Consider the following 12,271-nt stretch of genomic DNA (forward strand, 5'->3'; position numbering starts at 1 on the left):
TGCCTTTAAACTCACATTGGTAAACAAATTTTTAAAGCAAGAAAGGATCAGAAAGAGTCATCTTTCTTGCTTTCCGATACAGCGCAGATCATGTCACTTTGCAGAGTGATATCTAGATTCAAAATATCTTTATGACTTCTCATATTTGTGAGTCTAGATATGCAATTGCACTAAAAGGAACTACCTGCTATATGTTTTTTTTTCAGTAAACACTTAATACCTTCCACTTACATTTGACCTCAATAACTTCCCATTAATACGTTCTCACTTGCAAAGAGCCAAAACTCGGTCTGCACTGATGAGGTAGCAGATTAGAAACACTATTTGTCACCTGCATGATGATCAGTCTGTAGCAGAGGTATGTATGTTAGTGTGAAGGTACTGCTCAAAATGCAGTGTAATTCAGCCCTGAGCATACAGTAGAAATGGAAAGAAGAAAAAGCAATTTTCTGTATTTCCTGTAGAAGAAATCCCTACTATTTGATGCAGTAGAATAGATAAGATTCACTTGGGATAAAGACACTCCAATGTAAAAGAGTTCTTTCATAAAATTTACTCCGAATATTGCAGGGAGAAGCAGGTGGACAAAAGAAAAACTGGAAAGCTAGAAAATGTAGGGGATCTGATGCCTATTGCAAAAATGTCCACTTCAGCTTTGCAGAAAAGGACCTGGGAGTCCTGGTGGACACCAAGTAGAACCTGAGGTAGCAATGTGCCCTTGCAGCAAAGAAGGCTAATGGTATCCTGGGCTACATCAAGAGGAGTGTTATCAGCAGGTTGAGGGAGGTAATCCTTCCCGCTACTCAGCACTGGTGAGGCCACATCTGGAGTACTGGGTCCAGTTCTGAGCTCCCCAATACAAAGGAGACATGGACGTACTGGAGAAAGTCCAGCAAATGGTCACTGAGATGGTAAAGTGGCTGCAACATCTCTCAGATGAGGAAAGGCTGAGAGAGTTGTGACTGTTTAGCCTGGAGAAAAGAAGGCTCGGAGGCATCTCATCAATGTATATAAATATCCTAAGAAAGGGTGAAGATGAAGCCAGGCTGTTTCCAGTGATGTCCAGTGACAGGACTGGAGGCAATGGGCACAAACTGAAAAACAGGTGGCTTCATCTGAACATCAGGAAACACTTTTTTACTTCTAGGGTGACTGAACAATGGAACAGGTTACCCACAGAGGCTGTGGAGTCTCCATCCTTAGAGTTATTAAAAAATCATCTGGACTTTGCCTTGGGCAACAAGGTGACCCTGCTTGAGCAGGGAGGCTGGGCCAGATGGCCTCCACAGGTCCCTTTCAACTTCAACAATTCTGTGATTCTGTAGTTGCTGTCTACAATCAGAGTAAGTTACAGTAAATTTGTACTGTACTTGGCTAAGACATGACTTCAAACTCAGGCACTGCACTGATGTGAAATAACTTTGATTTCTCTGCTGTATGGAGGGTGATCAAAACAAAAGTTTTCTCTCTGGTAACAGAAGAGCAGCCTTTTCTGTCTTGTTTTTTTTTTTTTTTTTCAGTGTTCCTATTACTCTTTATTGTGCCATCAAAACCAGATGCATTTTGCATCTGTTGCTGGAAGTTGACTTGAGCAAAAATGAAATTCCACTGGATTTATCAAAGGAAAAGATTATTGTTATTTCTCTGAAATCTGTTCAATTCTTTCTTTCTGTCCATGCATAACCATAAATCTACCTGGTGGATTGACAGCCAAATGTTTTCTGACCTGTGCCAAACATACTCAAATAAGTTTTAACTCCTTTGATGCACTACTTTACCAAAACTGAAGCCAGATGTTTCACAGGTGACCTGACAGAATACCATTACTTCCCAATTACCATAAATAAAAGCTGTCACAAAGAGTGTGCAAAGATATATCATTCCAACATTCCTGAAGATTTAACCCTTCCTGACCAGTCACCAGTTGAATATCTGGAAGATGTTGCTGGCTCAGTAATTAGACATATGGATCTTGACATTATCACTTCTCACTTTTCTTAATATTTAAATGCTTTGAAATTAGATATTTGAGTAGATTGCAGTCTTTTCAGAAGCTACAGCTGTCATAAACAGACAGGCAGACAGACCTGCAGCAGCACTTCGGAGCTATGCAAAAAGGTACAATTCTGCCTCCTATTAGGCTCAATGAGAAAATAAATTGGTAGACTAGTATTGGCCTTTATACACTAGCCATGATCCAGCAGTCTTTTCTAGCACAGCTTTTTCCTGAGTCAGTATGTTAGTAAATATAACAGAAGCTCTAATGGTTTGTGCTTTGTAATTCTCTCTGGGACATAAGCTAGGATCTACAAGTATTTTTCAAAAAGATGGTTTTAGCTTCAGGCATGGGTCCATTTATCTAATTGCACTCTGTTCATGGCATACACGTTGCTGGTAGTGTAGGTGGTCTCAATGATGGTGGGATAAATTAAGCCTAACTTCTAGAAATGTTTATATATCACAGAATTAAGACATGGGTAGTAAAATAATGCAATTACATATTGCTCTGGCAATTCAGTTTAAGCAGTAAAAAAACAGGTTGACAAGATTTCTGGATAGTATCTGCAGTTAGTGTTTGAGATCCAGATGATACTATTTGCTGACTAGTGTAGCACTAGATGGTGGAAAGTCACCTACTAACTCAGTTGATGCCAGTTTGAATACCATCTGCAATGGATTTTTCAGCTTAGATTCCCAAGGGAAACAGATTCATAATTGCCGCTTGAGATGCATATGCCCAACACACAGTTCGACCAAGGAAAAGAAAAAAATCCCTCATTACTCTGAAGTTATTAAAGTTCCCAAGGCCTCCATGTTTATACTTTTCCCACCAGATACCAGTAGAACCGCTTCTGTCCTCAGGGCAGGAAGTTAAATAGCATCGATCCCATGACTGCCAAATAAATTATCAGCAGTCCTTTTTGGTTATCTTGCTCAAGGGCATATATGAGAGGTGAGATTAGGCATGCTTACAATCACATCAGACACACCTGAAAGGAGGCAATGCCCTCTTACAAACTAGCTGTAAGAATGGCCACCTAAGGTGTTGGAGTCTCAAATCTCCTTTTGTGCAGGAGGAAATTTAAACATCACATCTCCTGGCAACATAATCCAACCTAGGGTACTGCCTGTCTCTTCTGGAACTTGTTCTGTTTTGAATATATCAGTCTTTTGGCACAAGGACTTGAACTTCCCTGGCAGATATATCAGATGACTTTTCTAATGATGGGTTACCACATTGGTAATTTGCTCTTGATCTAGCTGAGTGAGTATTTACACATTTTACAGAAAAGTGGAACAGTTTCACACAGCTGGATGAGGGTAAGCCATCCCACATGACAGCAGTGCCCAGCAATTGAGAAGGTAAAAGATCTGGTTTCAAACAAAGCAGAGGAAGGAACAGGACCTTTGCCTTTCCAAGCCCAAGCAAGGGCTCTGGGTCAATAGCAACAATGAGGAGAATGGAATTATACCACCATTACCTCTTCTGGCCAGGAATGGTTTGTCCAGCCTTACATTATTACATTAGGAGAGAGAGCACAGCGGTGAACTCTGAGTAAATGTGGGCATTTAACTTTTGTAAGGATGGAAAGGGAGGTCTTCAGACTCACATCTGTCCTCAACCTTTCTTACTCTTTATTTTAGGAAGCTCCCCACTTTCTTTTTGGCACTTTTTTTCTAGAGCATTTTCTGTCCCCTTGCAATCTTTAGGATACCTGGGTGACCAAATGCATTGCAGTGGCTGATAGTGTACAGCTATCTAGCAGTTAGGCACAGCTTTGATGACTTCAGCCCCATATTTCACTGTAGTTCACCCTTTTTAAATGCTTGCTCTGAATGTTGGACAGATCTGTACATTCATTAATTAATATACCCATTTTCTACACTAAGCTTTTAACAAGTAGCTAAGAATAACTGGGGTTTAGCAAGAGGATGCAATAGAGCTACCCCATGGAAAGGTCTGACCCTCATAATCTTCTTTGTGAATTGTCATGTCAGCAGGCACAAAGTAGCGTGCCACTCTGCTCCCCACAAACACACAGGAATGAGCGTGAACGCAGACACGACTGTCTTTGAAAAAGCACCTCTGTGACTCTGAAATGCCAATGTCCACTGTCCTCGTACTCTGTGAAAAACAGCCATTTGGAGCAAATAATCACAGGAAAAAGATTTCTGCCTGCCTCTGCCTCCACTGAGACCCATTAGGCACAGAAGATGATTTACACTTAGCCAGAAATACTCTTTGACTAGATTTATTAGGTATTGCTCATTAAATAGGAGACACCTATTTGTTAGCAGTGAGACACCTAGGCTTGTTAGCAGTGAAGCAACAAGAATAGTCCGGGATTAGTTGCAACTGTCTGGATAGAAAACAAAACAGACACAATAACAGCAACAACCACCACCTTCCTTTTCAGCCCAACTGCTGTGTTACCTGCACAGACCTCTGCAGCTTTTCAGTCACCAGAGGGGGACAAAGAACCATAATGCTGAAGAGTTGGTTACATTTTAATTTCCCTAAATCCATAAACTTTCACTTCATTGTCTTGTCAAATTCTGGCTCACATTCCTGCTCCAAAGCAGGCTATTTCTCTCATCTTTTCCTATTTGGTATATCCTTCTTTTAGCTGCTGTAACTTACAAAGATATATACTAGATTTCAGGGTTGCATAAAGCCAATAAAATTAATTCCTCATGAAGGAATAAGAGTTTGAGTCTTCCCCATATTGTTCCCACTAACACCACACAACATTCCTGTTGATTTTTTTTTTCTAGATGGAAATATTGCTATGCGACTGGTCATACAACTCACACATGGTTTCCTGCTACAGTCACTGACATTTCATGAAAACTTCAAGTATTGCCAAACAAAGATTTTCCTAAGCTTTACGGAACTCTTTTAGTACAGTTTTGCTTTACCTGACCTTTCTTTTAAATTATCTGAATTATTAACCTGGTCTTCTTTCCTTATTTGGCATTTCTTTGCAAAACAAATGATATCTAAAACATATTGACCAGTTGGGACCATTGGGCTCTATATGAGCATCATAAGGCAACGAGTGCATGATGCTCCATTAGTATCTCCTTCTGGAGTTACAATGAGTATAAAACATTATCAGAAAACTCTATTGATCCTGAAGATTATGCAAGAAAAACATTCTCCTCCTCACATAGAAAAATATGAAATGTATATATTAATGAATGGCTTGCAATTGTGTAGTCCCTGGGAGCATAGTTTTGATGGAAAACTTAGAGCTGCATCCTTCAGGAATGTGCTCTAATTCCCCACCAGTCAAGGAAAACAACCACCACTGCATGGAGTGGTGCTTAGCAGTTGAAATTAACTTTTCCCTCCTCTTTTATCCCTCCCCTCATTCAATGTATAGAGATCAGCTTCCCTCTCATTCTCATTCCTTCTTATTCCAGGTAATGAAGCACATAGACAGGAAATACTCTCAGCTTCTAGTAGACACAGGATATGGATCTGAACAACCAAGTTTTGCTTTCCTTCATTAATAGAAACGAACAACACCAACAACCTGTAATTTCTCCTAGGAAAGGCTAGGTAAGGTGTTTGTCTCATAAAATAAAAACCTTGCTTCACAAACTTTTTTTTCCTGTAGATTAAAACTTCTGACTATCTGGTTTGGTATCCTGCTCACATCACATGAGAAGAAAGCCTGTTAGGTGTTCTTTTTCTCTTAGTATGAACTTGTCAGAAGGAAATACAACAGCATAGTAGTGCCACATGCTATGTTCATGCAGCACTATACCTGCTGCATAGTCTGGTATTTAGCATAATGCATCGTAAATCATTTGCTATCTCTTTTATTTGTATGTCATTACCTAAAGTACATGTATTAAATTCTCAGTGTTTTTCAGACGCTCAAAGATGCAATTTCATGCCTGACAACTCCATAAAATATATTAGATATTTTCATTTCATTTAAATTTAAACCAGAAACCTGGCTTCAGTGGATGTTTCAATTGTTTTTTTTTAAATCTCTCCAAGCTTGTGACATTTGTAACTGCTCAGATGTTAACCCAAACCGTTCACCCATTCACCTTGGTAACAGCATACTTTTGGTTTTTATGTACTGGGCTGGACATCAAAGACATGTTTTTATTGCAGTGATTTTACTAGCCAAGTCTGGATTTGTAACAGACCCCATTCAGCAACAGCTGAATTGTATAGACAGTTCTTCTTCGGGATATAAACAGGTGAACTGTGATCAATCAAGTCCCAAATTGAAATCTTCCCTCCATCTTTGCTCTGCAGCACCTCCCTACTCAGATTTTGGCTGGGCTGGAATACTTTCTGGAAATAAATGCTTTATTTGGTGTGTTCCGTGCCATAGGAAGCCTCAGTCTTCCTGTAGGAAGACTGATACATACACACACACATGCACACACTTAACAGCATCTTTCCAGTGAAGATGCTCAGGAACACTATAGCTACCTTATCCTTATCCAAAGGATATCCTTTTGGATATTCTTATCCAAAAGGAACCTAGCTAATGATGGATGCATTGAAAAACATGCCTTCAGCACCTTGTGTTACACAGTCTTCCCAACCTTTCTTCCTACAGAGCTTCTGGAGGTTCATATATGTAACTGTGACTCATCCTATATTTACCCAAACCAAGATGCCCTCCTTCATTCCTTCCAGAAAACACCAGCTGGCAAAATAATGGCTTCTCCTTCAGTTTGGTCAAGCCCTCTTTCCCTGCAATCCACACTCAAAAGTTCTCTACACACACGTGTTTCAGTACTTGTGCTACTCGTACTACCTTCATAGAACTGAATATATTTCACCTGATCTACATAGCCACTTCCACAAACACTTGTTTTAATAAAATTGAGACATCTAGATGACCAGGTAGACATGATGCAGGGACTCAGAAACCCTTTTAGCAAAAGATACCTAAACTACGTGTTAAGAAACATAAACAGTGTTCACTGTCGTTTTTATTTGTCAGGCTTCATATAAGTACCCACTTCTATTACACAAGTCAGGGTACCAGCTGTTTCAGTAGATGTTATCAACCAGTTTTTATGGTGAAGATTATTTCCATCTTATTTCCAAGAGAAAGAAAAGAACACAGAAAGCTGCTCAATGACAGTTTAATATAAATTATATCTTACATTTATATAGTGTCTGTCATCCCAGAGCAATTTACAAATGATATTCATAAAAGAGTTATTCTGCCCATCCTTGAAATGCCTCCATCTCTCAGCTGGAGGTTGGGATCCAAGCAGACAGTTGGCAAAGAGCAGAAAGGAGATCAGCAGGGGAAGGAGAATTTTGGCTGAAAATAGATAGACTTGGGAAACAGCGTCTCTTATGGAGAAAAAAAAAATTATTAAACTCACCATAGAACAGAGGACTTTGGTCTTGTTAAAAGAAACTTTGGTCATACAAAAAGCTTCTTGGAACTTAATTATCTGCCACTGAAAGATGAAAGACCAAATCCTGCCAGGTTGTAAGAATATGTTGCCAAGGAATATCCATAACCAAACATAGACCACGCCTTCCAGGTTAAAGTACAAATGAACACATACTTAAGAAGGCTGATCTGTTTATGGATCTGCTTTTACTTGCATGTATTGTTACTGCAGCACATACAATTTTGTACCACACTCCCTTCCACATGCTGCAGTGTCTGCTCCGAAGTCTATGATGGAAGCTCTCATAGAAATACCTCCTCCAGCATTTGGGTCTACCACTTCAAAGAAAAAAAGTGAGCCGTACTCCCCTTGCTACGACAGCTATACTTCATCATTGTTTTGGTGACTCAAGTCAGCTCTGGGTTATTTGCAGCACAGCAGTGATTTACCAAAGATTGGAGGGAATTCTTTTTCTCACCTTCATGTTTCCTACCAGCACATGAAAGACAAACAAGTACATGCTTGCTTCACTCAGAATAATGGCAGTGCAGACTTCTAGTTTGGACATCCAATTCCTCCAGGAGTCAGGCAAACCACGTAGAAGATGTGCTCTATTATCTCCCTTCTCAGTTTCCCACCTCTCAAATGAGTCCTGTAACCACTGTTTTACATAGAGTTTTTTGAAAAGTTAAAACACAGTAATCTGAAAATAAAGCATAATACACAACCATCTCAGCTGCATTATAGTTTAATGAACAGTTACACTAGTGCCAAACAGACACTAGCATTGTCTGAATCCAAAGCATTTAACTACAAGAGGCCCTTAATTTTGTTTTGAACCTGACTTTTTCCTCTCCTTCACCCAATAGTAGTTTTCCCAGTGCAGAATTTTCCCACTGGCTGACAGGCTCTGGGAAAGCATTTGAGAAAGACAGGTGATAAGGGAAGAATGATTTGAGAATAAAATGTCTGCAGCAGAGAAAGAAAAGTAGCTAGTTTAGTGCTTCAGTATGTAAACTAGCTTGGGCTTTGAAGCAAACTCATTAGAGGCAGGTTGACAGTCCAAATGACAAGCAAGGGAACTCCTCAGAGGAACATTTCTCATGGTTAGGAACAGGGCAGCAGGTTAACCCCTTACTGAAGGATTAACTGTTCATCAGTTATGTGCTGACATGTCTGAAAAACATTTGGCCCCTTTGTCTATGATTCTCTCGAATTCTGCCAGCCTTTGCAACCCTGAAACACCTAAGGTTTCTGTCCTCTCAGAGCTCTCCTGACATGACAGATGGCTTGATAAATACTGTGGCACTAAATTTCATTATGGAATTTACTGTGGGCTTTAGTAGAACACCAGCCTGCAAAGTAAACTTTCTCTCGCTTTGTAAAATAGCTCATTTTTACCTGTTATACTCAAAACTTGAAGAGAATGTTTCTGAAAAAAAGAGATGCAAGAGTTACCATGAACTAATGCACTTATTCATCCATTTGTACACTGAATTCTGATACTGAAAAAAAAAAGAAAGAATACATCTTTCTGATCTCAAGTGTTATGGAAATTTGGTGATTAGACGTCCCATTCTTCCTCAGCCATGTCATGAAGACAAAGGCAGATATGAGTAGACTGTTTTGGCCAGTTCCGAGTAGCTAATACAAAATATCATTTTCTCGCTCTTTCCTTCTCTAGTTTATTTTATCAGCATACTCGCCCTTTGCTTCTTTTTTTTTTGGTGTGGTGGGTTTTGGTTGGTGTCGTAGTTCAGCCCTGATCGGTACCAGACTACACAGTCTCTCTCTCACTCCCCCCACCCTCCAAAAGAATAGGGGGAGATGATATAAAAAAAACAGCTCGAGGTTTGAGATAAGGACAGGGAGAAAATCCTTAAAGTTACTGTTACGGGCAAAACAGACCTGACTTGGGGAAAAATACTCATTTATTTATAAAACTAGCAGGAGAATGAGACAGGGAACAAGATAACCTCCCCCCGCACCCCTCCCTCTTCCCAGGCTTAACACTATCTCTACTACGATCCCCTCCCGAGTGGCACAGGGGGGAAGAGGGAATGGGGGTCGCGGTCAGTTCATCACGCGTTGTTTTACACTGCTGCTTCATAGTTGGGGGAAGAACTCCTCACATTCCTCTCCTGCTCCATCATGGGGTTCCTCCCACAGGCCACAGTCCTTCGTGAAACTGCTCCGGCATGGGTCATCTCTCCCACGGGGTGCAGTCCCTCCAGAACAGCTGCCCCAGCGGACCCTACACAGGCCACAGCCTCCTTCAGGCCTCCACCTGCTCTGGTGTGGGGTCCTCCACTGGCTGCAGGTGGATCTCTGACCCTCCGTGGACCTCCATGGGCTGCAGGGGGACAACATGCTCCACCATGGTCTTTACCACGAGTTGCAGAGGAATCTTGGCCAGGAGCCACATTACTCCTCCCCCTCCTTCTCCACTAACCTTGGCGTCTGCAGCCATTCCTCACAACAGGCTGGCAGACGCCTCTCAGGATCTTTTTTACATCTTATTCACTTCTCATCTCTTCTCCACTTCTTGTGGCTGGGCTTGGCCTAGTTGGGCCCAGTCGGCTGCCCAGCGGGAGGCCAGAGGGTGAGGCCTGCAAGGCCCACAAGGCTCGCGCCTCCCCCTCTCTGCCCCCGCTCAGCTGCTTCACACCTTCTCTTCCTTTTTTTTTTCTGTTTTCCCCTTCTTAAATACGTTATTGCAGAGGCATTATCACGGGACATTCTGCTACCAATTGGCTCGGCCTTGGCCAGCAGCCGGTCTGCCCTAGGCCTGGCCGAGTCCACTGAACAAAGGGGAGCAACTTCTAGCAGTCTCCTACAGAAGCTGCCACCTTAGGCCCCCCCTTACCAAACAAAACCAGAACAGTTGGGGTTTTTTGTTTGTTTAGAGGGCAGGTGTAGACCTATTTTTAAAGGTGAAGTATAAGATAAAATATAAGAAACATGAATCAAATAATGAACTTTACCAAATTTAGCTCCAATAAGTATTGTGAAAATCACAATCCACCAATTTTTATTTATGAGGAGCTGGAGCCTTCATAGATTTGTGTGCTGAAACAGCCTGGAGGAGATCAGATCAGAACCCAGATTCATCAAGGAATTTCTTCATTACACTAGTTTTTGATCAGGCATCTAGAGTGCCTCTCCCGTACATCCTGAAAGATTTTCTTGCTTCTTACAGTGTTTAGAAATCCCTGCTGTATGGCCAGTACTGACATAGACTGTAAATCTGACCAGTAAGTTAGCCAGTCATCTTGCTCAGATCACTTTTTATCTAATTTCAACTGACACTCTTGCAGAAACTCTCCACTCAGGATATTGTTATCAGACAAATAGAAGTTGCAGTACAAGACAGGTAGCTGAGACACATACTGCTGCTGCTTTAGGACTTTGAAGAAAGTTGCATGGCAAGTCTACAGTTGCTAAGTATGGGCTGTTGCAGCGAGAGTGTAAATTCTGTTAGTTTTGGGATGTTGTTTCACTGAAAAAAATTATTTTCTGCCTGAAGGTTGTCGTGAAAAGAGCAGAGGGACTATGTATTGAAGAAGATGTTCTGAGTTATGCGAATACACATGGCTGCTGCTGTCTAACAGGGTGGCCACTTCAGCAAAGATAACAAGCTGTAGCTGAACTCAAGCACACTTCCTGATAAAGTGGGCTGTACAGCTGCTAGCTGACATTTACAACAGATAGATTTAATAAGAAAAAGAAAAGACACTTTTAAAATTGTTACTACTTGGGCTGGAAAACTAAGAATGACTTCACGCCAAAAGACTCCCAGCTTCTCAGGATGTTTAACTTGAACAATGAATGTGCACTAGTTTTCTCCTCTCATATTGTCTCCAGATTCCCGGTACACTAGTTCAGCAATTCAATTTAAATACGTGGATGTTCTGATTTCAGTCTTACATCTGCTAGAACATTGTCTAGTTTAAGAATTTTTTAAAGGCAAAAATAAAATTATCTTCTACAATGCTTATGCTCATTGCACTATGTAAGACTCTTCTAAGGAACCTGGAATACATTTGTTTCAAAATATTTCCTCCTAGAGTTACTGCCTTTCCATGTGTATACACTAAAGAAATGGGTGTGGTAATCAACACTTTAGAAGATGTGCTCCTGCATCAAAACCACTTGCTCTTGTTACATCTACCCTTAGCAAAGGGTCCCTTGCTTTCTTGATGATAGGGAGAGGTATTGTAAACTATGCCTATGTAAATGTAATGTTAGGACTCAGATTTACAGCTATTTCCATCCCCAAAACTCCTTCATTCAATCTTTATGATGTCAGTGGCATCCTCCAAGATGATGGAATGTAAGCAGAAGCAGTGAGTTATCTATTGCTCCTGGATAACTTCCATGTACTAAACAACACCAAATCTGGTAACTGAAAGGTAAGAATTCCTCACTGGTTGTTACAGATTTCAAATAAACCCCTGGTCAGGAAATAGAATATTTATTTCTCTTTAATCTTCATCATTAATAGAATCTTTATTCTTCTTAAAACACTAGTAAATGTAAAACAATATCATTTTCCTAGTGGAGATGACCTTCAATAGGATAGAGTAGTACAGATCTGAAAAAAGTACTACAAAACTGCTTCAGAAGGAATTAAGGATATGGAGTCATGGTTGTATGAAAAAAAAAACCTGAGACTATGGGGAAGATTATGATAACAAGTACTCATATATGCAAAATATGTATAGGGTTTATGTCTCATCTTTCAAAAGAATGAGGGGATATTCACCATGACTAGGAGGCAGAAAATACAAGTTTATAAAAGAGAAATTATTTTCCTTCACTAAGTATATGATCAGACTTCCCAACTATTTGCAGCTGGGAGCTGAAAGCCTAAGATTCACAA

The sequence above is a fragment of the Chlamydotis macqueenii genome, chromosome 3, assembly GCF_036417535.1.
Source record: "Chlamydotis macqueenii isolate bChlMac1 chromosome 3, bChlMac1.mat, whole genome shotgun sequence".
NCBI classification, from domain to species: domain Eukaryota; kingdom Metazoa; phylum Chordata; class Aves; order Otidiformes; family Otididae; genus Chlamydotis; species Chlamydotis macqueenii.